This window comes from Macrotis lagotis, chromosome 3 (assembly GCF_037893015.1).
Source record: "Macrotis lagotis isolate mMagLag1 chromosome 3, bilby.v1.9.chrom.fasta, whole genome shotgun sequence".
Taxonomy (NCBI): Eukaryota; Metazoa; Chordata; class Mammalia; order Peramelemorphia; family Peramelidae; genus Macrotis; species Macrotis lagotis.
The window spans coordinates 59,712,578-59,738,989 of NC_133660.1; the positions used below are offsets into that span (position 1 = coordinate 59,712,578).

Consider the following 26,412-nt stretch of genomic DNA (forward strand, 5'->3'; position numbering starts at 1 on the left):
AAGTTAGGGGTGCAATTTGAGACTTATGATTTTGGACCGTCCATCTGTCCATAGTGTTGCAGAACTACAGGCTGCCAGCTGTTTAATCAGTCTGGTTAGACTCATTGGAGACAGCCTTTAAGGCTGATGTTATTTAGGAAGGAGAAGGGAATAAGCATTTTTGAAGTGCCTACTGGGTGCCAGTCACTGTGCACAGCTATTTACAGATATCTCATTTGATTCCCACAGCAACTCTAAAATAGAGATGCTGTTATTTCCCCCATTTTGCAGTTAAGGAAATTGAGGCAGATGGAAATTAAGTGAGTAGTTAAGTGACTTTCCCAGGGTCCCACCATTAACAGGTGTCAGGGCTGGTCTCCATGTCTGCTGATGCCAAGCCTGGCTTAGGCTCTGCTGCCTTGACTCTTGCCTTTAGTAGGTAGAATATTAGCAATAAGTCTACAATTTCATCGTATTTCAGACTTTGAATGGATTTTGTTCACATTAACCTTGTGAAGGATATAATGAAAGTATGATTTTATCCTGACTCCCCATTCTGCACTCTCCCATAAAAAACAGCATCATTCTTTTAGCTTGATGTTACTCATTTCATGGCAGATACAGCAATCAACTAAGCTACTTTATTTTATCATTGTACATTTTAATAAGTGGAGATAATAGTATATTGCAAATAAAACTTTTATGTGATTTTAGAGCCCAGTAGAATCTAGGGATTCTCTACATGTTTCCATCCTAGTGTTCTATGCTAAATAGCAATCAGTGCAGCTGTGATCTAAAAATACTAACAAATCAAATTGCAGTCGAACTGTATGAAAGAAGAATCATCTCTGTTTTTTGTACAAATTATCTGCCTAGCTGCTAGAAAGCATATAATTGCCCACTGATCACCTCATATGGTGCAGCCTAACGGAATGGAATTGGAGGGAGCTGGCTTGGGTGGAGAGTTGCACCGCTTTCCATTGGCTTCTGCAGGCTACCTGTGCCAGGGTTCAGTATTGCCAAGTTCCACCTCCAGTTTTGCAAAATGAATAACATGAATAAAATGAATCTGACTGCAAATTGAGAAATGTAGATTTAAAGAAAGCTCCTTGAACTGACAGGTCTCAAAAAAGAAGGAAACCCAGAGCTTTGGGTACTTTGCTTGAAACGTTCTTAGATTCAGCACTTGAGAATCTGCTTCTAACTGATGCTAGATTCAAGGTATTGAAAAGGGGATAAATATTGGTGGTACAATATATATCTCAAGATTTCTTCTAAAATATTTTCCAGAGAATATTAAGCAACCCTAATCATGCCTATTCATGGGAGCAGGAGGAATTGTGTGTTTTTATATCCCTATGCTACTCTGAAATCATCCTCCTTGTGTTCCTTTCACTCTAGGCTCATGTTTTTTCTCAAATTCATAAAAAAGACATCAAATATAGCACATAGACATTCAGCAGACTTTTGGCACTTAGAGCTTTTGGATTGGCCTTCAGTTTTTCAAGGCGGGGGGAGAGTACAGGGATGTATCTTTCTTTAATAAAACATAGTTATCGTATATTTCTCGAGTTCTGGTTTTGAAAATTTAACAGAAACATCAGCTTTGCAGGAGTATAGTGTGTTATACATGGAGACTTTGATGAGAAGCAGATGACATCTGCAGCTGTTTACTAGCTTGATGGAAAACATGATCCAACTGACTTAGATGAGTAAGTTTTATTTGCCCTTATTAAATGATTGCCTACTCACCAAATTAGAATCCCCCCAAAAAATCTTTTCGACCCTTTTGGAATAAATCCAGTCCAATGGCTAAACAGCTACAGGTTTCAATTGTTTGAAAAAGATAGTCTGATCATAGAATTTAAATTTCAGGAAAATAATTGGTAGAAGCAGAGCTTTTCTGCCTCATGTTTTTGAAGGTCCCAGGTGTTCTTTAGTTCAAATTAGGACTGTATACTAAAGTAAACTTAGAATTTCTGTAATAAAGATCTCTTTTTCTTCTTTGCATTTTACCAGTTTCATTTAAAGTAGAAACAACAATACAGTTTAACCATTGAACATTTCTATCTCATTGCATGGTATGAATTCTATTTTTCTGCATATTATAGTAATCTAGAAATTCCTTTTTGATATTTGCCAGAGGTTTATTTTTTAAACAAGATATGTTTTGGTGATAGTTTGTTGTAATTTGTTTAAATATTTCCCAGAGCTGCTTTTCTTAATAAATAGTTGCTTATTTGGTTTTGGCAATTAGGAGAAACAGAAGTTGCCCTTGCTTTACATAAGTGAGATGGAGGGACAGAGGAGGAGTGACATATTTTTTTAAAAGTGTTTATTTTAAATGTATCTATATCTATAGATAAATCTATATAGTTATAAATATATAGTCTTGTTTTTAGATGTATTAAATTGAATTTTAATATAAATGTCTTTAATCACAGTGGTTAGCATTTGAACATCTGCATGTTATTTTATTTCTTGGCTAATATTGTTAAAGTTGCATAGCTCAGTTTATATAGTCATCATCTACAAAGAAAATGGTGGATAATGGTTGAAAAAATACAAAAATCTTTATTCTACTGTTGTATCACTTTGCATCCAGTGTGTTATCCATAACCCTTCTTGGCACTGTCTTCTCAAAAGTCTTACAAAACATTCTATATTTGCTTTTACCTAAGTTACTGATACTTTTTTAAAATTTTATTTTGCATTTATGGAATAAAACAAGCATTTTCATTACATAAAAACAGATAATTGTGCATGGAACTGTTAGTCTATTATGTCCAACTTGCTATTCTTTTTAAATGTTAAAGGGCACAGGGTTAAGGATCAAGTACATTTTCCAGTGACTACTATTTGGTTATGCTCATTTAATCAGTTTTTAATCAGATGCAAAGTGAAATGAGAAGAATCAATAGAACAATTTATATTTCAGCATCACTATTGTATAACTGAGCAATTTGGAAAAATTTTAAAATACTAGACTGAAACAGAGGTGTCAGACTTGTAGTTGCTAGCGACCAATTTAGATTAAAATGTAATTCAGATATGTTTAGCAAAATAAATAAGAATGCAGTAGTACATTCATAATATTAATTGTAATATTCTATTGTGATATTCTAAGTCATGTACCTGGTTTTGGGATTGACATCACTGATCAACTTTGATTCTGTAGAAAATTTTATTACGGATAAAGAACACTGCCCTACTTCATGACAAAAAGATGATAGATTAATAATATAGAGTAAAAAAAAATCAATTTTTGGATATGGCTAATGTGGAAATTTGTTCTGAACTTCCTTTCTCTTTTCTTCTTCTTCTTCTTCTCCTTCTTCTCCTTCTCCTTCTTCTTCTCCTTCTCCTTCTCCTCCTCCTTCTTCTCCTCCTTCTCCTCCTTCTCCTTTCTTCTTCCTTCTTCCTCTTCCTTCTCTCTTCCTTTCTGTCTCTCTCTCTCTCTCTCTCTCTCTCTCTCTCTCTCTCTCTCTCCCTCCCTCCCTCCCTCCCTCCCTCCCTCCCTCTTCCCCCCACCCATCCTTCTAGATTCCCTTGCCTACAGTTGATGAGGGATGGTGGGAAGGCCCTTTTTGCCTTGTCTTATATATAATACAGTGTAGTTGAATTAGGCTGTGCATTGTTTTCACACTCTATTTTTTTTAAATCAATTTTTTTTAGATCAAAACTATCTCCCTCAACGCTTCCCACACCTTGAGAAAACAAGAAAAATAGAACCCATTACAAACATATATAGTCAAACAAAACAAATTCTTTCATTGAGCATCTTCCCCAAACAAAACAACGATGATAGATTGTGTTGTTGCCTCAAAGATCAGATGAAGGTACTCTGTTTCATCATGAATTCTCTGGGGTTGTAGTTAATCACCATTCCTGAATCTTTCTGTTCTTTGAACTTGCCATCATTCATGCTGTACTTTTGAATTCCTCCTCTTTACTTCTTAGCTATCCTTGCTTCCATCTCTGCATGTGTTCTTTTTAAATACAAGATGATTGATGAGTTCTTTGGATAGCCATATTAATCTCTTTCTTTTCTTCCTTATTGGACATGTTTCACTTTATGTCTTTAGAATTTTATCTTGAAAGCTTCTTTTCTTGCCTGCCCTGATTTCCCTTCCCTTCCCTAACCCTGTTTTCTTTGAATTCTTTGAAATCTACTCTCCCCAAAATGGAGTCACTGGCTAAAACTATGTCCTCTGTTCTTTTTCTCTATGAAAAATTAAAACAGGAAGTGATGAGCCTTCCAAAAGATTATCATCACTTGGATCTCAGAAACCAATTTCTTTTTCCCAGAGTTGAACCAAGTCCAGAAGAGCTAAAATCCCACACCAATTCCTCCACTCTTTTAAAGGTGAAATTATCATTCAAGTCAGTCAAGTATTTAATTAATGCATAATTTTTGTTAGTCATTATGCTAAGCACTGGGAATACAAAAGAAAGGCAACTAAAACTTGTTCAGTTTAATGCAGGAAACAGCATGCAAATAATTATTTACAAACAGGACATATACAAGATATATTGGAGACTATCAATATAGAAAAGGAACTAGCAATAAGGGGGATCAGAACAGACTTCTTGTAGAAGATGTGATTTATGGGACCTGAAGGAAGCAAAATAAACCATGAGGTAGAAATGAGTAAGAAAAATGTTCCAGGCATGGGTGAGTAGTTAAAATGTGCAGGAGATGGAGTGTCTTTTTTTTTTTGCCAAGGCAATGGGGTGAAATGACTTGCCAAAGGTCATATAGCTAAATAATTATTAAGAGTCTGAGACCACTCAGGTCCTCCTGAGTCCAGGACCAGGGCTCTATCCACTACACCACTTAACTGTCCCTGGAGTGTCTTTTGGAAGAAGTAACAGAAGAACAAATAGCAAGGATTACAAAGTAGATGACAGAGAACAAGAAGAGTGGGCCAGGGTGTGAAGGACTTTGATTGCCAAATAGACTTTGATCCTGCCACTGGATCTTATAAATAGGAGGAGAGTCACGATTTCACCTATATTTTCCAGAAGATCACTTTAGATGCTCAGGGAAGGATGACCTGGATAAAGAGGGAAAGAGAATAGAGGACGATATGGACTTGGGTAACTGTCAGAATAGCTTTACTCTTATCAGTAATAAGGAAACTCAGAAGGAGGAATAACTTTGGGGAAAGATGAGTTCAGTTTTGTATATCTTCAGGGCATCCAGTTTGAGATGTCTAGTGAGCAGTTGGAGTTTCTTGGCCAAATATTTGTAGAGAGGCAGTTAGGTGGTGCAGTGGATAGAGCATTGGCCTTAAAGTAAGGAGGATTGGGAGTTCAAATCCAGCCTTGGACACTTGCTACTTACTAGCCATCACTTAACCCTGATGCCTCACATCCACGGCCATCTTGAGTCATCCTGAATCATTTCTGGCCACTGGACCCAGATGCCTTGTAGGAGAAAGTGAGACTGGGAACTTAGCACAGCACCCCCTCACTGAAATACAGTTCCTGTACTTGTCATGGCATTACCTCCCCATGTTGTGATCCTCTTCAGAGAGGAAGGACAAGAGGGTCAGAGCCAAGATGGCGACAAGAGAGGATCTTCTCCAAGGCGCTCTCTCATAAAACTTATAAACTAAGGACTCTAACTAAATTTTCCAGAGGCAGAACCCATAGAGGGACTCAGTGAGGCAATTCTACTCAAGGTATCCTGGAAAAGAGCAGAAAAGCTCTGTTCCCCAGGGTTGAAGGGGCGGCCCGCCAGAGGGGTGGCCTGCCACAGCGAAAGAACTTCAGCCTCCCAGAGGCAGCCCCAGTGTGCTGGGAGCCATGGCTCACAGCAGTGGGGGAGTTTCCTGAGCTACGCCCCGGGGAGCATTGGGCACAACTTGGGGGAACAGCGGGGGACCTCTGCCAGAGGCAGCGCATGAAGCCCAGCCCTCAGGGCACACAGCTAGCAGCATGACCAAGGCAGCCCAGATCCAGGAACAGGAAGCAGAACCCAGTAAGCAGGAGCCCCCAGGGCATGAGCACACTGAGCTTAAGGAGGGAGCAGAGAGAGATTGCCAAGCTCTGTCCTCTGTCCCTGGAACAGGACACTGGGGTTCTGACCACATTCAGATCCTGATCCCAGTCTAGGCCCCCCCATAGAACAGCAGGGCCTGCCCCAACTCAGTCCCGTGGCAGAGGGGGGCGCTTATGGTCATTCACAGACCAGGAGGGAGGACAGAGCCTCACACACTGAGATCCTTGTGGGAGTGTCCCAAAAGCTCAGGTAGCACCCCAAAACAAGGCTCAGGCTGGGAAAATGAGTAAACAGAGAAAAAAGAGGAACACCATAGAGAAATACTTTGCCTGTGAGCCCAAGAAGGATCAAAACATTCAGTCTGAAGATGAGGAAGCACAAGCTCCTTCATCTAAAGACTCTAAGAAAAACAGAAATTGGGCTCAGGCTATGACAGAGCTCAAAAAAGACTTTGAAAATCAAATGAGGGAGATAGAAGGAAAACTGGGGAAAGAAATGAGAGAGATGCAGGAAAAACATGAAAATGAAGTCAGCAGTTTAGTCAAGGAAATCCAAAAATATGCTGAAGAAAATAGCTGTTGAGAAGAATGCTTTAAAAAGCAGAATTGGCCAGATGGAAAAGGAGATAAGAAAGCTCTCTGAGGAAAACAAATCCTTCAGACAAAGAATAGAACTCAGGGAGATTGCTGAATTTATGAGAAATCAGGACTCAATACTTCAAAACCAAAAGAATGAAAAAATTAGAAGAAAATATGAAACATCTCATTGAAAAAACAACTGATAAGGAAAACAGATTTAGGAAGGATAATTTAAAGATTATTGGAAGAGCCTTGACATCATTTTCAAAGAATTACTACAGGAAAATTGTCCTAATATCCTAGAAGCAGAGGGCAAAATAGAAATGGAGAGAATCCACCGATCCCCCCGAGAAAGAAATCCAAAAAAACAACCCCCAGGAATATTATAGCCAAGTTCCAGAAATCCCAAGTCAAAGAGAAAATATTACAAGCAGCCAGAAGGATACAATTCAAATACCGTGGGGATGCAATCAGGATGTCACAGGACTTAGCAGAAACTACATTAAAAGCTCATAGGGTTTGGAATATAATATACCAGAAGGCAAAAGAGCTCAGTATGCAACCAAGAGTCAACTACCCAGCAAAACTGAATATCCTCTTCCAGGAAAAAAGATGGACTTTCAGTGAACCAGGGGAATTTCAAATGTTCCTGTTGGAATGGCCAGAGCTGAACAGAAGTTTTGATCTTCCAATACAGGAGGACTCAGGTGAAGCATAGACTAGAGGAGAAGGGGAAAATATGAGGGACTTAATGATGAACTGCATGTATTCCTGTATAGAAAAATGACACTGATAATACTCATATTAACCTTCTCAATTAACAGAGCAGGTAGAAGGAGCTTTTATAGATGAAGCACAGGCGAAAGCTGAATTTGAAGATAAAATATGGTGTAAAAATGGAGTCAATAGAAAAAAAAGGAAAATGTAATGGGAGAAAGAAAAAGGAGGGGGGGGATAGGCCAAGATATTTCATATAATAATCTTTTTCTTTATTACAATGAGCTGTTGCAATGATATGGAAGGGGGGAAAGCAAGGGGAATGAGGGAATCTTCACTCTCATCAGAGGTGGGTAGTAGAGGAAACAGCATATATACTCAATGGGGTATGGACATCTGGAGTAAGAAGGAGAGGTGGGGGGACAGGGTGAAGGGGTGGGGATGTGAATGATGGAGGAGAGAATGGACCATGGGGGGAGAGTGGTCAGATGTAACACATTTTCTTTTTTACTTCTTGCAAGGGGCTGGGATTGGATGGCCTGTCCGGGACCATAGTGCCAGGTGGATGCTGGGCCTAAGGGGTGGTATGGAGGCTCGGGGCCTCTTGGCCCCAGGGCCAGGGATCTGTCTGCTCCATCACTCAGCTACCCTACAGCAGAGTCAGAGTGAAAGGAGAGAGAGAAAATATAGTACATGGTAGTGGAGAAACACAAAAGGAGGGAGTTGTGATCAGCAATGGCAAAAGTGGAAAAATATGGAAGTAACTTTTGTCATGAACTTATCATAAAGAATGTGATCCACCCACGACAGAATTGTTGGTGTTGAAACACAGACTGACGCACATTTTTTATTATTATTATTGGGGGGCGCTGTGCAGGGCAAATGGGACTTGGTGGCCTGCCTGGGGCCACATAGCATGGTGATCGTTGGGTGTCTGAGGTCAGATTTGGACCCAGGTGCACCTGGCTCAAGGGCCAGTGCTCTGTTCACCTGGCCGCCCCTATTATTACTCTTTTATTTTATTTTGGGTCTTTTTTTCTTTTTTTTTTTTGGTTTTTTGCCGGGCAGTGTGGTTGGTTTGGCTTACATGTCACACTCCTGGGTGAATGTTGGGTGCACGGGGCTGGATTTGAGCTCAGGTGCTCCTGGCTTCAGGGCTGGTGCTCCATCCACTGGGCCACCTGGCCATACCTACAATTATTACTAGTATTTTTTTAAATTTAAATTTAAATTTTTTCTCTTCCCTTTACTTTATCGCTCAAGTGAGTCTATATTTTTGGGGGGTGAGGGGTATATTGTTTACTCTTAAACAAGAATATTTTATTAATGTATGAAAAACATTATTTATACAAAATGAGAATACATAAATATTAAATTAAAAAATGTAAAAAAAAGGATGAATGTTGAAAACTATAATTCAGTGTAATGGGAAAAAATAAATTAGAATATTAATTCCTGTGGCAACTAGGTGGCATAGTGGCTAGACTACCAGCCTTGGCAGGAGGAGGACTTGAGTCCACATCTGATCTCAGACACTTGATACTTACTAGCTATGTGACCTTGGCCAAGTCACCTAATCCCAATGCCTTGCAAAACAAACAAAAACAATAAAAGTTCCTTGAGGAAAGGAGTGTTTTGCTTTTTTTTTAATCAATAAAGCTTAGCCTAATCCTAATGCCCACTATGTGTTTAAAAAAAAAAGTGGAAGGACAAACATTAGGACTGGATAAATAGATTTAGAAGTGGCATAGAGGTGATCACTGAATCCTGGGGAGCTGATAAGATCATCAAGTAAAATAGTATAGAAGGAGAAATGAAATCCCAGAACAGAACCCTGGAGCATACCAATCTTTTGTTGGCATGACCTGGATGAAAGTCCAGCAAAGGTCACTAAGAAGAAATGGTCAGACAGGTAAGAATCAAGAAAAAGTATTATCATGAAAACTCAGAAGATAGAGTACTTTCTAGAATTCTAATATTTAGAAGAGAATAAAGATTGTCAATGACTACAAAAAGGTCAAGAAGGATAAGAATTTATTTTTTTCAAGTATTTTATTTATTTTGCGTTTTACAACTTTTTCCCTAATCTTCCATGTCACACTGCTGGGTGATTGTTGGCTGTACGGGGCCGGATTTGGGCTCAGGTGCTCCTGGCTTTAGGGCTGTTGCTCCATCCACTGCACCACCTGGCCATACCTACCACCCCCCACAGAAGGCAATTTGACAGTCTATACAGTTTTCTAAATCGAAGTTAATAGTCTTTGGCCTTTGTTCAACAATTTGTTCTACAATTATTCCTCTATCGCAGATGATGTTCTCTATCGCAGATAGCCCAAAACAGTCCCTGATTTTTGCATGGATGGAATTATCAAGTCCATCACCCCCATGTTTCTGTTAGGGTGTACAATGTTTTTCTGGTTCTGTTCATCTTGCTCAGCATAAGTTCATGCAAATCTATCCAGGCTTCCCTGAATTCCCATCCCTCCTGGTTTCTTATAGAACAATAGTGTTCCATGACATACATATACCAGTTTGCTAAGCCATTCCCCTATTGAAGGACATTTACTTGATTTCCAATTCTTTGCCACCACAAACAGGGCTGCTATGAATATTTTTGTACATGTGATGTTTTTACCCTTTTTCATGATCTCTTCAGGGAACAGACCCAGTAGTGGTATTGCTGGATCAAAGGGTATGCACATTTTTGTTGCCCCTTGGGCACAATTCCAAATTGCTCTCCACAAAGGTTGGATGAGTTCACACCTCCACCAACAAAGTATTCGTGTTCCAGATTTCCCACATCCCTTCCAACATTGATCATTGTCTTTTCTGGTCTGAGAGGTGTGAGGTGGTACCTCAGAGATGCTTTAATTTCCATTTCTCTAATAAGTAATGATTTAGAGCAATCTTTCATATGAGTACGGATAGCTTTGATTTCCTCATCTATAAATTGCCTTTGCATATCCTTTGACCATTTGTCAATTGGGAAATGGTTTACCATTTTTTAAAAATTTTACTCAGTTCTCTGTATATTTTAGAACTGAGTCCTTTGTCAGAAAGACTTGTAAAAATTTGTCTCCTAATTTACTACATTTCTTTTGATGTTGGTTACAGTGGCTTTTGTCTGTGCAAAACCTTTTTAATTTAATGTAATAAAAATTGCCTAATTAATTTTTGATTGTGCTCTCCATCTCATCTTTGGTCACAAATTGCTTCCCTTTCCATAGATCTGACAGGTAAACTATTCCTTGATCTTCTAGTTCACTTATAGTATGGTTTTTTTTTTTTTATGTCTAAATCCTGTATCCAGTTGGATATTATCTTGAAATAGGGTGTGAGGTGTTGATCTAAGTTTCTTCCATACTAACTTCCACTTTTCCCAGCATTTCTTATCAAAGAGAGTTGGACACTTTGGGTTTATCAAACAGCAGATTACTATAATCATTTCCTGCTATTGCACCTAGTCTATTCCACTGATTCACCACTCTATTTCTTAGCCAATACCAAACAGTTTTGATGACTGATGCTTTATAATATAACTCGAGATCTAGTAGGTCTAAGCCACTTTCTTTTGCACTTTTTTTTCCAGTGAATCCCTGGAAATTCATGACTTTTTTTTCTCTATATGAATTTACTTACAACTTTTTCTAACGCATTAAAATTTTTTTTGGAATTTTGATTGGCAGGGCACTAAAGAGGTAGTTTAATTTTGATAGAATTGTCATTTTTATTATATTAACTCGACCTATCCATGAGCAGTTGATGTTTACCCAGTTATTTAAATCTGATTTAATTTGTGTGAGAAGTTTTTTATAATTGTTTTCAAAAAGTTTCTGAGCCTGGCTTGGCAAATTGACTCCCAGCTATTTTATATTGTCTGCGGTTACTTTGAATGGGATTTCTCTTTCTAGGTGATTTTTTTTGGATTCTCTAGGTATACCATCATGTCATTTGCAGAGAGTGAGAGTTGTATCTCTTCTTTCCCAGTTCTAATTCCTTCAATTTCTTTTTCTTTTCTTATTGCCGAAGCTAACATTTCTAATACAGTATTGAATAGTAGTGGTGATAATGGGCATCCTTGTTTTACCCCTGATCTTATTGGGAATGCCTCTAGTCTATCCCTGTTGAATATAATGCTTGTTGATGGTTTCAGATAGATACTGCTTGTTATTCTAAGGAACAGCCCATTTATTCCCAGACTCTCTAGTGTTTTTTTTTTTTTTGGTTTTGTTTTTAGGTTTTTTGAAAGGCAGTGGGGTCAAGTGGCTTGGCCACACAGCTAGGTAATTATTAAGTGTCTGAGGCCAGATTTGAACTCATGTACTCCTGACTCCAGGGATGGTGCTCTATCCACTATACCACCTAGCTGCCCCACTCTTCAGTGTTTTTAGTAGGAATGGGTGCTATATTTTGTCAAAAGCTTTTACAGCATCTATTGATATATATATATAGTCATATGATTTCTGATAGGTTTGTATTTGATAAGATTAATGATACTAACAGTTTTCCTAATACTGAATCAATCCTGCATTCCTGGGATGAATCCTACTTGGTCATAGTGTATTATCCTAGTGATAACTTGTTGTAATTGTTTTGCTAAGATTTTATTTTAGATTTTTGCATCTATTTTTGCATCAGGGAAATAGGTCTATAATTTTCTTTCTTTGTTTTAACTCTTTCTGGTTTAGGTATCAGCATTATATTGGTGTCCTAGAAAGAGTTAGGCAGAGTTCCATCTTCACCTATTTTTTCAAAGAGTTTATATAGAATTGGAACCAATTGTACCTTAAATGTTTGATAGAATTCACTTGTGAATCCATCAGGCCCTGGAGATTCTTTCTTAGGGAGTTCAATGATGGCTTGTTGAATTTTTTTTTTTGAGATAGGGTTGTTTAGGTAATTTAATCTCCTCTTCATTTAATCTGGGAAACTTATATTTTTGTAAATATTCATCCATTTCGCTTAGGGTGTCTATTTTATTGGCATAGAGTTGGGCAAAATAATTCTGAAATATTACTTTAATTTCCTTCTCATTGGTGATGAATTCACCTTTTTCATTTTTGATAACAGCAATTTGGTTTTCTTCTTTCTTTTTTTTTAATCAAGTTGACGAGAGGTTTATCAATTTTATTGGTTTTTTCATAAAACCAACTCTTGCTTTTCTTTATTAGTTCATAGTTTTCTTGCTTTTGATTTTATTAATTTCTCCTTTAATTTTTAGAATTTCTAATTTGATATTTAATTGGAGGTTTGTAATTTGCTCTTTCTTTAATTTTTTAGTTACATTTTTAGTTCATTGATTTCTTCTTTCTCTAATTTATTCATATAAGAATTTAAAGATATAATATATCCCCTGACAGCTGCTTTTAATGAATACCATAGGTTTCAGTATGTTGTTTCGTTGTTTTCATTATCTAGAATGAAATAAATCTTTCTATAATTTTTAGGTTGATCCACTCATTTTAATCTGAGATTATTTAGTTTCCAATTAATTTTGGGTCTATATCTTCCTGGCCCTATATTGCATAGGACTTTTATTGCATTATGATCTGAAAAAGATGTATTCACTATTTCTGCCTTTCTGCAGTTGCTCATTAGGTTTTCATATCCTATTACATGGTCAATTTTTGTGTAAGTGCCATGTACTGCAGAGAAAAAGGTATACTCCTTTCTATCCCCATTTCATTTCCTCCATAAGTTTATCATATCTAGGTTTTCTAACAATCTATTTACCTCCTTAACTTCCTTCTTGTTTATTTTATGATTCGATTTATCTAATTCTGTGAGTGGAAGGTTGTGGTCTCCCACAAGTAGAGTTTTGCTGACTATGCCTTTTTGTAGCTTTTTCAACTTCTCTAAGAATTTAGGTACATACATATTCAGTATTGAAATCACTTTATTGTCTATTGTACCTTTTAAGAGCATTTAATTTCCTTCCTCATCTCTTTTAATGCTATCTATTTTTGCAGCTGTTTTGTGTGAGATAAGGATTGCTATCCCTGCTTTTTTCACTTCAGCTGAAGCAAAATATATTTTGCTGCAACCTTTACTCTGTATGTATCTCTCTGCTTCAAATGAGTTTCTTGTAAGCAGCATATTGTAGGATTCTGGTTTTTAATCCAATCTAGTATTCACTTGCTTTTTAAAGGAGAGTTCAACCTACTCATACTCTTTATTGCCTTCCATGCTATCTTCCCTTTCATTTTTCCCCCTTTGTCACATTACCTGTATTCCCCAGTATTTTGTTTCTGAATACTGCCACTTTCTGTGTGATTGCCCTCCTCTATCACCCCTTCCCTTCTTTTCCCTTTCCCTTTTTCCCTTTTTCCCTACCTTCCTTTTGTTAGTTCCTTTTTTTCTCTCTCTCCCTGTCTCCATCCCTGCCCTCCCCCTTTCCCCTTTTAATATGTGAAAGGGAAAAAAATGTTTCTTAAGTTAATTGAGTGCGTATGTAAGTTAACTTTAAGCCAAATCTGATGAGAGGAAGATTCAGGTGCTTCTCATCTCCTCTATTACAACAGGTCTTTTGTAACTCTTTATGTAATGTGGTTTACCCTATTCAATCACCTACATCCTCCTGTCTCCTTCATGTCCCCCTTTTTAAGGAGGTAGTGTTTTTAAATCATTCTATCTGAGTCACAGAAAATCATGAGTGTCCATCACTTCTGGCTAAGTATATTCTCTCTAATAGTGTTACAATTCTCGAGAGTTATGAAAATATTTTTCCCATGCTGGTATTTAGCCAGTTTCATCTTTTTTGGATAGCAGTTTTTTTTCTTTCTCTTCAGTGTTTTCAGGAAGATCTATAATTCTCAGATTGCCCCTCCTTGATCTATTCTTGAGTTCAATAGTTTTCCTGATGAGGTATTTTACATTTTCTTCTATTATTTCAGTTTTTTGGTTTTGTTTAACAGACTCTTGCTGTCTCATGAGATCATTAGTTTCCACAGACTCCATTCTTTTTTTAAGAGAAGAATTTTCTTCATTTACCTTTTGCAAATCCTTTTCCACTTGGTCAATTCTATTTTTGTAAGAGTTTTCCATTTGACCAATTGAGGTTTTGAGAGAATTGTTTTCTTGTTGCAAGGTGTTAAATTTTCTCTTTCAAATTTTCCTATTTATTTTTGAACTCCTTTATTTCTTTAAGGAAGTTTCTGTCCTGGAAAGCAGGTCATATTCTCCTCAGAGGCTTTAGGTCTCTCTGAGTTAGTGTCTTTTCCTTCCAAGAATTTTTCTTTGGACCCTCCTTTGCACTGGTCTTTCTTCATTATCCTAAGACCTTGGGTTGGGAAGGGACTGGTTCATAGAGTTTTGGTGTTGGGATCCCTAGAGGCTTTATTTACTGAGTGTAATATCTCCAGCTGGTCAGTAGGTGATGCTGGTTGCTTTCTCTGATTGAGGCCCTCTCTCTTGGCCTGGAGGGAGTGGTTGAAGCTGTTGAATACTTTTATCTTTGATCAAAGGTGGGCTATACCCTGGGGTGAGGTAATTAGTCTCCCTATTCACAGAGGAGGAGGTTCTGCTGCCTGGCCTTAGCCTGGGGCAGAAGGTGGGCCATAATTGTGTTTGTTCTGGGGACAGCCTTCAGCTGAAATGAAGGTAAGGACTCTTGAGTTCCTCAGGACCAGAGGAGCCCAGGGATGGATGTCTGCAGCTCTCTGGCAGTGGAACTCCCTTCAGCCCTCCCCACAAGTTCCAGAGGGTCAGCACCACAACCAATGCCTAGTTGGCCCGAGCCACTGTGGCCAACCCGTTCTAGCTCTAGCCTCACTGCTGATCAAGCCAGTCCAGTTCTCAGGTCTTCAGGTTCCCAGGCTCTTTCTTTGCTGCTAATCAGGCTAATTCGAAGGCCAGTCCAGGGTACCAGTCTCACCTGGTCCCATGCTCCAGGCAGAGTCCACTTACTACACCCAGAGTCACCTGTTATCTTGGAAGACAAATCCTGAGGTGCATGTTCTTCTCCTGGCTTTTCTTTCTGGGTTTTATAGATTGGATTTCTGTTAAGATGTTTGTTTCATATTATAAATGAGGGAAGATCAGGAGACCTTTAGCATTATGCCTCTCTTCTCTCCACCATCTTGGCTGGAAGGCCAAGAAGGATAAGAATTTAAAGAAAAGACCATTAAATTTTTCAATTAAGATATCATCTTGAGAAAAATATTTTGTTTAAATGATTAGAGTGAAAACCAGATTGAAAAGAGTTAAAAAGAGATTGAGAGGGACAGAAGAGAGAGTCTATATTGTAGATGGCCTTCTTACAAAATTTTTCCACAAAAGGGAAAAGAGACATGGGATGATGGCTAGTGTGGCAAATACATTAAATGAGGGTTTTTTGAAGATGAGGATTTGGCAAGAAGTATGTTTGTAGGCCCTAGGGAAGCAGTCATATTTGACAAGGAGAGATTGAAGATAAGTGAGAGGGTGGAAATGAAGGAGGGGACAGTCTTCTTGAGAAGACAGTTTGAAATAGGATTCCTTGTATACACAGAAAGGTTTACTTGTAAAGGAGAAGGGTCACTTCTTCCTATGAGACTTGCATGTAAAAAGAGAGTGACAGAAGGCAGCTGGATGATGTAAGCTGAGGAGGGGAAAAGAAGGAGCTCCCAATTGGCTTATTTTTCCAATAAAAACAAGACAAGATTCTCAGTCCAAAGAGTAGGGGGAGAGGAAGCTCTGGGAAGTTTGAGGAAAGTCACTGAATTAGGTAGTTTAAAAAAAAAGAATTATGGATTCACAGGGTTATAAGTTACATTTGCAGAAACATAAACCTCATCTTTCATTTTTAAGTAGTTGTCACAGAGTGATAGACTTATATTTTTCCTTTAAGAAAAACTAGGGATAAACAAATACATGAAGACTGAGGTGTATATTATGGCAGTTTTACATTTTGGGAATGATTTTTAGCCATTTAAACTTTTTCTTTTTAACCAGCATATCAAACTATGGTCAACAGTGGCTGCATTTTTCTAATTTATTCACTACTTTGCCCCTGTTTAAGTAAATTAATCCCTTTTGGTTCTGATAACAGAGTAAGAATTTAGGAAATTACTTATAGTAGAGATTTGGTGCTTTGGAGCAGAACTGATTAAAGGATATGATGAGTGTTATTATTTACTCCTATGGAAGACAAAGAGAAAAATAATAATGAAATTAACCAGTAATTTCCTGTCAGGAAGTCTTTGAAAAAATACTCACATTGAGGGGATGATGCAAATAATGTTAAGGCACCTTAATTTTTAAAAAAAAAATCACAGCTAAATAAACACATTGAATCCAGCAAGGAGTTTCTTTCTTGAGCTTTCACATTTTACTAGAAATGCATCAATAAAACCTTAGGGCAATTTTTTTTAAAAGATGGAGTTCCTTAACTCAATGGAAAAATTAGCCACATGACAGAGTGTTATGCAAAGTCTATTCTATATGAAAATATTTCAATACTTTTATTGAGGCAATGAAATATTTAATGTTTAAATATTAAACACGACCAATTGATTAGAACCTTCTTACATCAAACAGTGTGGAGTAAACTGTATTTTCTAATAGAATATAATCTCCTTGAAGGTCGGGAATGTGCCCTCTTTTGTATTTTTATTCCAATCATATAATATATAACTTATTGACTAATCTCAATAAAAAGGGCATTGCTTTGTGGAGTTCTAGGACCTTTATACTGTTCTTAGTTTTGTCTCTTACTGCCACTCTGACTTCTTCTCTTTTTTTTTTTAAGTTTTTTTGCAAGGCAAATAGGGTTAAGTGGTTTGCCCAAGGCAACACAGCTAGGTAATTATTAAGTGTCTGAGACCACATTTGAACCCAGGTACTCCTGACTCCAGGGCCTGTGCTTTATCCACTGTGCCACCTAGCCATCCCTCTGACTTCTTCTCTAATGTTCATTTCTTAATTTGAAAAAATGAAGGGATTGTACTAAATGACCTTACTCTAGACTAGATGATTTTAATGGCCAAAATCAGTTGGAAAATGCCTTTTATTAAAATAATAATGGTTGAAACTGTGCTTTGAGATGTTCAGTTTCCCTACAACCCTGTGAAGTAGATATCCCTCCCCCCCTTTTCTGGAGAAGAAAAGCAGGTTTTAGATCTGAGAACCCTTCTTTAATGTGGCCTCCCGAGAGTATGCTCCAGGATGATCCTACCCAATCTTAGCACTGACAATGTCTTGATCAGTGACTTGTCTGTGGCCACATGTAAGGAAAATGTCAGGTAGAATTTGAACCCAGTTTCATCCAGGTTCCAAATCCATTACTGTACTTTGCTGTTAGCTCTCCCTCTCTAAAATATAGTGAGCTGTGGTTTCTATAATGAATAATTGGTTGGAGCATAAGAATCGAGTCTCTGACTTTAATCACTGTTTTACATGGCATGTGATGCCAGGAACCATGAAACTATGGAATTGTACTGTGAAAAGGAAAAGCTTCTGGGAATTCAACTCCTGCTTCCAAATTCCAAGTTTTCATATGATATCCTGAACTGGGAACACTGCCAGAGATCTGTACTACTGCTGCCCCTCCCCCCCAATGGCAAGCTAGCAGCCTTCTGCAAAAGCAGCAGCTATACCACTATACCCATCTTCATCAGCTGGTATAGGATTTGCTCATCTTCATCTGTAGCCCTGTGAAGACAGGCACAAATTCTGAGAGTGAGATGAACCAGTAGATGTGTGATGGGAGAGATACTAGCTTGTCCACAGAATTAAATGGGAGAACAGGGATGCTGGTAGTAATAATTAATATTTTTTTCTTCTTTCTTCCTGGCTTCCTCTCCTGACTTTTTCTAGGTAGTACAGGAATCAGGATCTATTACTTGACTAAATTCTCTAGCAACTAAATCTAGGAGAGATTTTTGTCTGGGGACATAGTAATGAATAAGGGAGTCCTGACTTTTGTCAAAAACATTATTATCATTTTATCCATGGACTATACAAACATCTTTATATGCAGTAAAAACACACATATCAAAAAAAAAACCACAAAACAGTAAGTTGACTGAAAAAACTGAGTTGTCTGAAAAAACTCCAGGAAGCCACTTTTCATCTAGAAAATACTCACTTTACATTTTAGGAAATCTCAAGGACAGAGGACAAATCTCTAAAATTTCCCAGTTTAATTCTATCCTAGAAATATCTTAAAGGTAGGAGAGAATCAAAATGGTTCTGAGCAAAATGCCCTCAGATAGTATTGTGAGAATTATCCGTTATATCCATACATTTTATGCTCACTTTATTTTAATTTTTTAAATAATATTGCTTTAAAATATTGATTTCAGTATTGTTTTTCTTTGTATATAGAACAAGGATAACATTCCTTTTATGATCATTATAATGAAATTTATAATAACTAACATTTATATAGTGCTTACTATATGCCAGCATTACGTGAAGAATTTTACAAATGTGATCTCGTTTGTTCCTCACAACAATCATGGAATATAGATGCTATAGTTATGCCCTTCAGTAAAGATGAGAAAACTGAGGCAAGCTAAGGTTAATTGGATTGCCCAGGGTCACACAGCTATTATGTGTCTGAGGTCAGATTGATGAGCCATTTAATTTCCAGAAGGAATAGTCTATGCCACACAGTTTTCAAAGTAACATGTGGGCCAATAGAACTTTGTATCTGCCATTTAACTGTATCTAATAAAGAATAAGGAATAAGTAGGACTTACTGAGTATTGTATAATTTTGTTTCCTGACAGTAGACTGAACACATCAGTTCTATTGTTTAGTATTTAGTATTTAGTATTTTATTATTTAGTATTGTTTAGAATCAGATTGGTCCTGATCTTTTGGAGGAATGGTTTATGATAGTGTTTCCTAGCAACTGGCATTTCTCTATGGAGCCTTATCAGAAAATTTACTCATCTTATAATTGAACATTCTTAGAATTTGAAAATATTAGAAATATTGTTAGAAAATATTATAATCTCAAACTTTACCCACTGTTTCCATGAACTTCTAGATATTATCTTAATAAAAGTACTTTATCTGCTTTTTCTCTTTATTTATGTTATTTATTCATAATTCCCAAACTTAATCTGTCATATTTCACTGTTTTTTATGTTTGATAGTTATCCTCTAGACTCTGACTCATTGACAAGAATAAGTATAGATAACAATTTTAAAATTGTAAAACTCAGTTTTTGGGGGGGCTGATGTACTGATAGTAAGAGATTTTTGAAAATAGTCTGTAGGATTTCCCCCTAGTACTTCCTAGTTAGTTTATATGGGAGAATTGTCCTGCAAAGGTATTAGTTTTCAGAATGCAAGTGAGACTCTTTAGAGTCTGAGAATCTTTGTATTGTTTTATTTTCTTGTAAAATTTTATTTTCAGTTCAGTTTCTTTGATCCAGTCTTCTTTTATTACCTCAATTTTTAATAAAAATTTATTATTTTTTAATTTTATTTTTGCAACTACATGTCATGAAAGTCTTTCAACATTCATCTACCTGCAGATTCATAACTTACATTTTTTTCATCAATCTCCCTTTCTACCAACCTCCCCAACCCCACTTCCTCCCCCAATCCTCACTGTGAAGTCAGGTAAAAATTGTACATGTACACCCATGTTCAACATGTCCACATATTAATCATTTTGGGTATGAGGAGTTAGGACCAAGGACCAAGGGAAAAGAAAGAAAACCATAGAATAGGAAGGAAAAACATAAGAGAAGTTTTTTTTTTTTAACAAAGTGAATATAGTATCCTTGTGGTTGGTGTTGTCCATAACAGATTTCCCAGGGTGGTCCTAGTTCTCCAAACTGCCAAGAGGAGCCGCATAGTTGATCAATTCTCAGTGTTGTTGTTAATGCATACAATGTACTCTTGGTTCTTCTCCCTTCACTCAGCAGCAGTTTGTATCAGCCTTCTTAGTAAAATATCCTACCCTGGTCAGCTGTTTGAAGTATGAATTGCTGTATTTGATTGTGAATTATAATCAAGTCAAGATAGAGAATGACAGGCCAGAAAAGAAAAGAAAAGAAAAGAAAAGAAAAGAAAAGAAAAGAAAAGAAAAGAAAAGAAAAGAAAAGAAAAGAAAAGAAAAAACCCTTAGACACACTTCATATGGGGAAAACCTTTTGGAGTTGAATTCGACTTAGCTGTCATTGTATATAAAGTTAATTTCCTCTGGAATAGAGGTCATGGAAGATAATTTATATTTTGTTATGGTTTGGAGTCAGTGCAATGGTGCATAACCCATGTGATTTGTATGGTGAATTTATAATGGTTCAGACCTAAAGGACTTTCAGACTTCCTCATTAACATCTGATATTTAATGGGAAGTTTATCTTAAATTTGATTCCTTCCTTTAATTTGTTGCCTTTCCCTAACTGTCACCACTATATCCTGTTGCCTTTTCTTTTTACAGTTGTAATTTATTTTTAGAGGAGAGGTTTGAATTAGCATCTGGTTTACAAGTCCTTTTTTACATTTTGCCTTATCATTCCATTTGGCAATCCCTAGGGCTTGAAACCTTCTCAGTTACAAAAGGTTGATAAGGTCCAACCAGGACATTATAATATCCAACTTTGTGACTCTGAGATATAGAAAGATTAAATGCCATTCCATTGAACTGAGTTAGTGACTTAACCCTTACTCATCCATGATGGCTTGTTTTTTGGAGAGGAAAGGGAAAGGACCTAGTTTAATATTTGAAAATTAAGTTTTATTGATGTCTTTTTGGATCACTACTACTCAGTAAACTCATTTCTTATAATAGAAACATTAGTATGCGAAGACAATTGACACAGAAACAAGTCCTGACAGTATATGCCCATAAGAGTCCTACTACAGACTTATAGTCAACCAGTTTGTCATTGTTTTAGTGTGTTTTCCATTTTATTCATTGTAATCATTTTTTTATATTGTTCTTCTGCTTCTGCTCACATCACTGTGCATCAGTTCAGACATGTCTTCCCAGGTTCCCTGAATTCTTCATATTCATCTTTTCTCAAGGTAGGTCTGGTAAGATGGTCACATTCCTATATCCTAGTGTGTTTATTAATTTTTAATTAAAATGAACCAATGTTGATTCCAACTTTTTTTCTGCTACAAAAAGTATATTGCTATGATAGTTTTGGTATATTAATGACTTCTCTGTCTTTGCTGGTGTACTGTTAGCTTGCATTATCAGCAACTATAAGACCTTAGACCTTGGTAAAGAGTCAATGAAGGCTGGGTCTAGGGAGATGACCAGTTATATTAGAAAGACATAGTTCATGAACTGCTAAGTGTCTGAGGTCGGATTTGAACTCAGGTACTCCTGACTCCAGGGCCAGTGCTCTATCCACTATGCCACCTAGCCACCCTTTAGAACTGCCATTTCTAACCATGGTTTACATATTCTGCCTTTTGTAGTCCTTTAAATTTCATTTATTATAAGAATATTTTGATTAGGTGAATGCTGTAGATTAAAGATGGATCAATTTTATTAATTATTTGAACTCCATTTATTAATAATCAGATTAAGTAAAGCAACATGAAGCAGTGGAAGGAGTTCTGGATATGGTAAAAGTAGACCTGAATTCAGATACTGATTCTCCTAGCTTATACCTGTGTATCCTTGGACAAATACCTTTACTGGCATTTGTATTTACTGGTATCTGGTCCATAAGTTCTCTTAAAATGAGGAGATTAGATTAAAAGTCATTTTTAGCTCTATATCTAAGATCTGTGAGCTAATGAATGGAACCATTGTTTTTTTTTTTTTTAACTCTTAAAGTATTCTATATGAAATAACTCAGAAGCTGTTTAAGGTTAGAATCTGGTCCAACATGGGCTTCATGGATTTGTCTAATAAATGATATTTTAGTTCTGCCCAAATCCGAGTTCCTTCTTAGTTTCTGAATGCTACCACTAGTAGTGTTGATAAAAGAGAATGTGTGTATTTTTTTTTTTTTTGGTAGTTAATCTAAGAGGAGAAGATGCATCAGTCACTGAGTGTCAGCACTCTGGACAGGGCTTTGGGGAGGATGAAACTTATGAGCTGTCTTAAGATCATTCCAAAGGATAGTGCTGAGTCCTTTCCATCTGAACTGTAATACTTCAGCACTGAGCACAAGGATGGAAGGGAGTGATGATGACATGTGGTTTGGGGAATTTAAGGAGAAAGAAGATTGAGGAATTAGAGACTGATTACTACTATAGGACTTTTTTTCCTTAATAGTTATTTCAGTTGCTTTCAGAAGGCAACCCAGTCACAGTGTGACCCAATGTCTGTCTTCCTCAAGAAATTTTTCCTTATAATCTCAATATTCACTCCCCCTGAAAAACTTCAATATTTTGTACTTATTTTGTAAGTATCCTGTATTTACTTATCCATAAATATTTATTACTGTCATTCTATGCTCCTTCCCCTAGTCCCTTGACAATAAGGATCTCTCACTTTTGTATTTGTAATTGCTGTTGAGTGATTAATATGTCCCAGGAAGATGACCATGGGAATTCTGTGTATAATAATGTTTAATCTTCTTAGGTTGACTTGGAACCATGAAGACATGGGTAAACCTTTTAATCTCTGTTTGCCCATTTCCTTCCCTTTTAAATGGGAATAATAATAATAATAGCACCAACCATAGAAGGTTTTGAGGATTATATGAGGTAATGTGCAAAGCATTTTGCACACATTTTAAAGTACAATTTATATTATAGTTGTAGTATTGGTGGTGGTGCTAGTAATAATAGTAGAAGAAAACCTTTATCAGTGTCTTAACAATAGTAACCAGCCATTCTGAGCAGTCCTTAGCAATTCTGGGAAGGGGAAGTAAAATAAGCATCTTGTAATATTCAGAAAAATCCTCAGGTTAAGTGACTTCCCAGAGTCACCTAGCTAGTGAGTGCCTGAAGCCAAATTTGAACTTTTCCTGACTCAGGCCCCAAACCACCTAGGTATTAGTACCCCTAATCTCTACCTGGGATTTTTCAGAATTTCTGTGGCTTATATAGCCTCTCTCCTAGGCATTTAATAAATGCTTACTGAGTAGAATACAGTCCAAGACTTCTTGCTAAAGCTAAAGGAAACAGGGTTGACTTGTAATGAGGCTAAAATCTGTGATCCTGGGAAGACCTGTTAAGGACAGTTTAAGTATGGAGCAGAAAATTAAGTTCCTCTGTCACACTCATCCTAAGGATTAAGTTAAATCAATCTCTCTCTCTCTCTCTCTCTCTCTCTCTCTCTCTCTCTCTCTCTTACACACACACACACAGACACTCACTCACATAGTCACACACTAGCAGAAGGTCTAGAACTTGTCATTCATTGATGAATGCACTCTTGATGGAAGACTGACCATATCCAGTAATGCTACCCCCTTTTATACATTTTGGCTAGAGTTTGGGGCACATAGAATGATAAAAAGGGGGCACTTTAAAATTCTGCATCTACACTTTGGACTTCCTGATATGCCTGCAAATTCTCATTACTGAAGAGTAAATGATTCTTTTCTACCAGCATGTCCTGGCTGACTTAGAAGATATTCAGAATTTTTTTCCCATTTGAGTTAGAACATCTCTCATAGGTTTATGAAGTACTACTATGACATGTTTTATATTGTAATCCTAAAAGGAAACATGTTCCCTCAAAACTGGGTGAGTGTTAAGGCCTGGATTCTGCCATCCCTTTATGGTACTACTTACTTCCATAAAGGGTTTTTTAGTGAGTGCTCCACCCACAGTAAAAGATTACCCCCTATTTTGGGACTCTGATCCTCTTTTAGTTGCCCTTCCTCCCCATCTTCTAGTTTATCATCTTTTCCCTTTCAAATCCCCTTCATCTGCTTACATACAAATTGTGTGTATCCAAGTCCTTCTTATTATCTTCTCCATTCAAATGGAAGCTCCCTGAATACTGACTGTTCTTTGTTTTCTTTTTATCCCCAGGACTTAGAACAATGCCAGGGATGTTCATGCATATTATATACTTCTGATTAACAGACTTTAGAAGGTAGTCCAGAGCCATATGATCCTCTGGCATTCAGGAAGGATATGGTGGTAATGTGGATATTTCTAGGAGACTTCCTTGATATATGAGCATGTCCTTTCTCCCCCCCCCCCCCCCCCCAGGGCACTGACTCCTGGGAAAGAGGACAAGAAAGACATCTGCATGTTTATGTTTTCCCTACCCTAGAGTATCTCTTAAATTGTGGATATAAGATTACCTCCCTACTCTACTCTTCAGTATTTCAATGTTAGGTGAGGCTGTGTTGACAAGACTTCTTGAGACTGTTTAGAGGTGTATTTCTGCCATGGTACATTTTTGAATGCCTGTCTTTCTCCTCTTCCATCATAAGTGTTTTAAAGTAGCCAGTGGAATCATGACATGCTTTATTCCCCACTCTGGAATACTTTCCTTCCTGCTCATACCAAATACTGTCATTTACCTAGTGGTAAAAATAAACCCAGTGATGCTGTTATGTGCAGAATTGAGAAGCCTACATAATGGTGTATAGAAAGAATTCACAGAATTGTGTTTTTAAATTAAATTAAAACAAATAATTAAATGAAATATTATGCATGAACTTTTATCTGATTGATTTATCCAACAATTAAGTTCCTTCTCTTTACAGCATATTGTGCTAGGCCCTGGTGGGTATTTAGAAGTATGTTATTTCTTATTTTAGAAATACACAAACTGAGGTACAGTGAATTGGAAGACTTATCCAAGCATAGCAAATCAGTGACAGAGCCTGCTGGCTTCATATCCAAACCTCAAACCACTAGACTATGCTTTCCATATGTAGTTTGATCTTATCAAATTAATTTTATGCTGAGAAAGGAAAGTTATCTAGTATTCAAGTTGGAAAGCTAATTTCCCAACTTTTTGTAGTCCTTTGAGAATTAGCTACATTCTACATTTAAAGCTTTGAACCTTGGTTATTTTGGAGTGCTATCTCAGTAGTAAATTTTCTTGGTCTCACACTATGAAGACAGATGGATTGATTTTCCTTAGGCTAATATGTCTAAGTAATAAAAAAAAATTGTCTTTGAGTAACTGTTAATCCCACAATACATACTCCAAAATATCTATTAGGCACAATTCAACTTTTTTTATCTTTTGTCATACATGAATGCATTTAGATAGATATATAGTTTTTGATATTAAAGGCTTTGCACACCAGGAAGATTTGAAAGGTCAGGAATAAATTAAAACAGTCCACGATGCAGTAACTCACATGCCCAAAGATCAATAACAAAAATATTCTTAATTAATCATTTTAGTCTTTCAGTAAAAAGGACTCCATCAAACATTCTGAACTTAAAAACTTTAAAATGCTTTTATTATCTTTATTTTGAATATTAGAAGCAGAAAGGTATAGGGAAAATTATGATAATGATTTGTTAAAATTTTTAGTGGAAACAAATTCATGTTACTTTAATCAATTAGAAAACATAATGATTTTTTTTTTTTTAGATTTTTGCAAGGCAAGGGGGTTAAGTGGCTTGCCCGAGGCCACACAGCTAGGTAATTGTTAAGTGTCTGAGGCCCAATTTGAACTCAGGTACTCCTGACTCTAGGGCCAGTGCTTTATCCACTGCGCCACCTAGCCACCCCTAAGATAATGATTTTAATATTGCTCTAAAGTAAGAGTAATCTGGAAGAACATATAGAGAATTGGTCTTGAAGCCAGTAAGACATTCAAGTTATTCCTCTGATATATAATGTTTATATGAACCTAGTTAAGTCACTAAATCTCCCAGCTCTCTAGTCTCTTAGTTTGAAAGAAAGTGCCATCCAGTGGTAGCTTGTTGACATAGTAAGTTAGCTAGAGCACTGGCCCTGGAGTCAGGAGAACCTGAGTTCAAATCCGGCCTCAGACACTTATTACCTAGCTGTTGTGACCTCGGGCATATCACTTAACCCCCAGTGCCTTGGCAAAAACCAAAAAAAAAAAAGTGCCATCCTACATTGCTAAAGGAAATTTCTTTACCTAGTTGTTCCCTCTGCTTATCAAGTCACAGGTTATTCTCTGGCCCTTTTAAAAATTAGTAGACTAGTGGTACATCTGATTAGGAGTCTCACAGACATCAGTCCTTAACTGAAAATACACTGCCCCAAGCTCCTAGCTGGAAATCATTAGAAATCTTGTACCATTTAATCAGTTACATTGAGGTGTTAGGTAA

The 26,412-nt window shown here is 37.0% G+C and overlaps 1 protein-coding gene across 4 annotated transcripts in view; it reads left to right on the forward strand.

The window, feature by feature from the left end:
• TBCK (TBC1 domain containing kinase) overlaps nt 1-26,412 on the forward strand; it is a 198,528-nt gene that overhangs the window by 25,752 nt on the left and 146,364 nt on the right. Inside the window, exon 2 of one of the 4 annotated variants that reach the window (XM_074228750.1) lies at nt 21,196-21,249. The exons of the other annotated variants lie outside the window; for them this stretch is intronic. The gene's annotated coding sequence lies outside the window, so the exon portion shown is untranslated. The remainder of the gene's footprint in view (nt 1-21,195; nt 21,250-26,412) is intronic. 4 annotated transcript variants of the gene reach the window in all.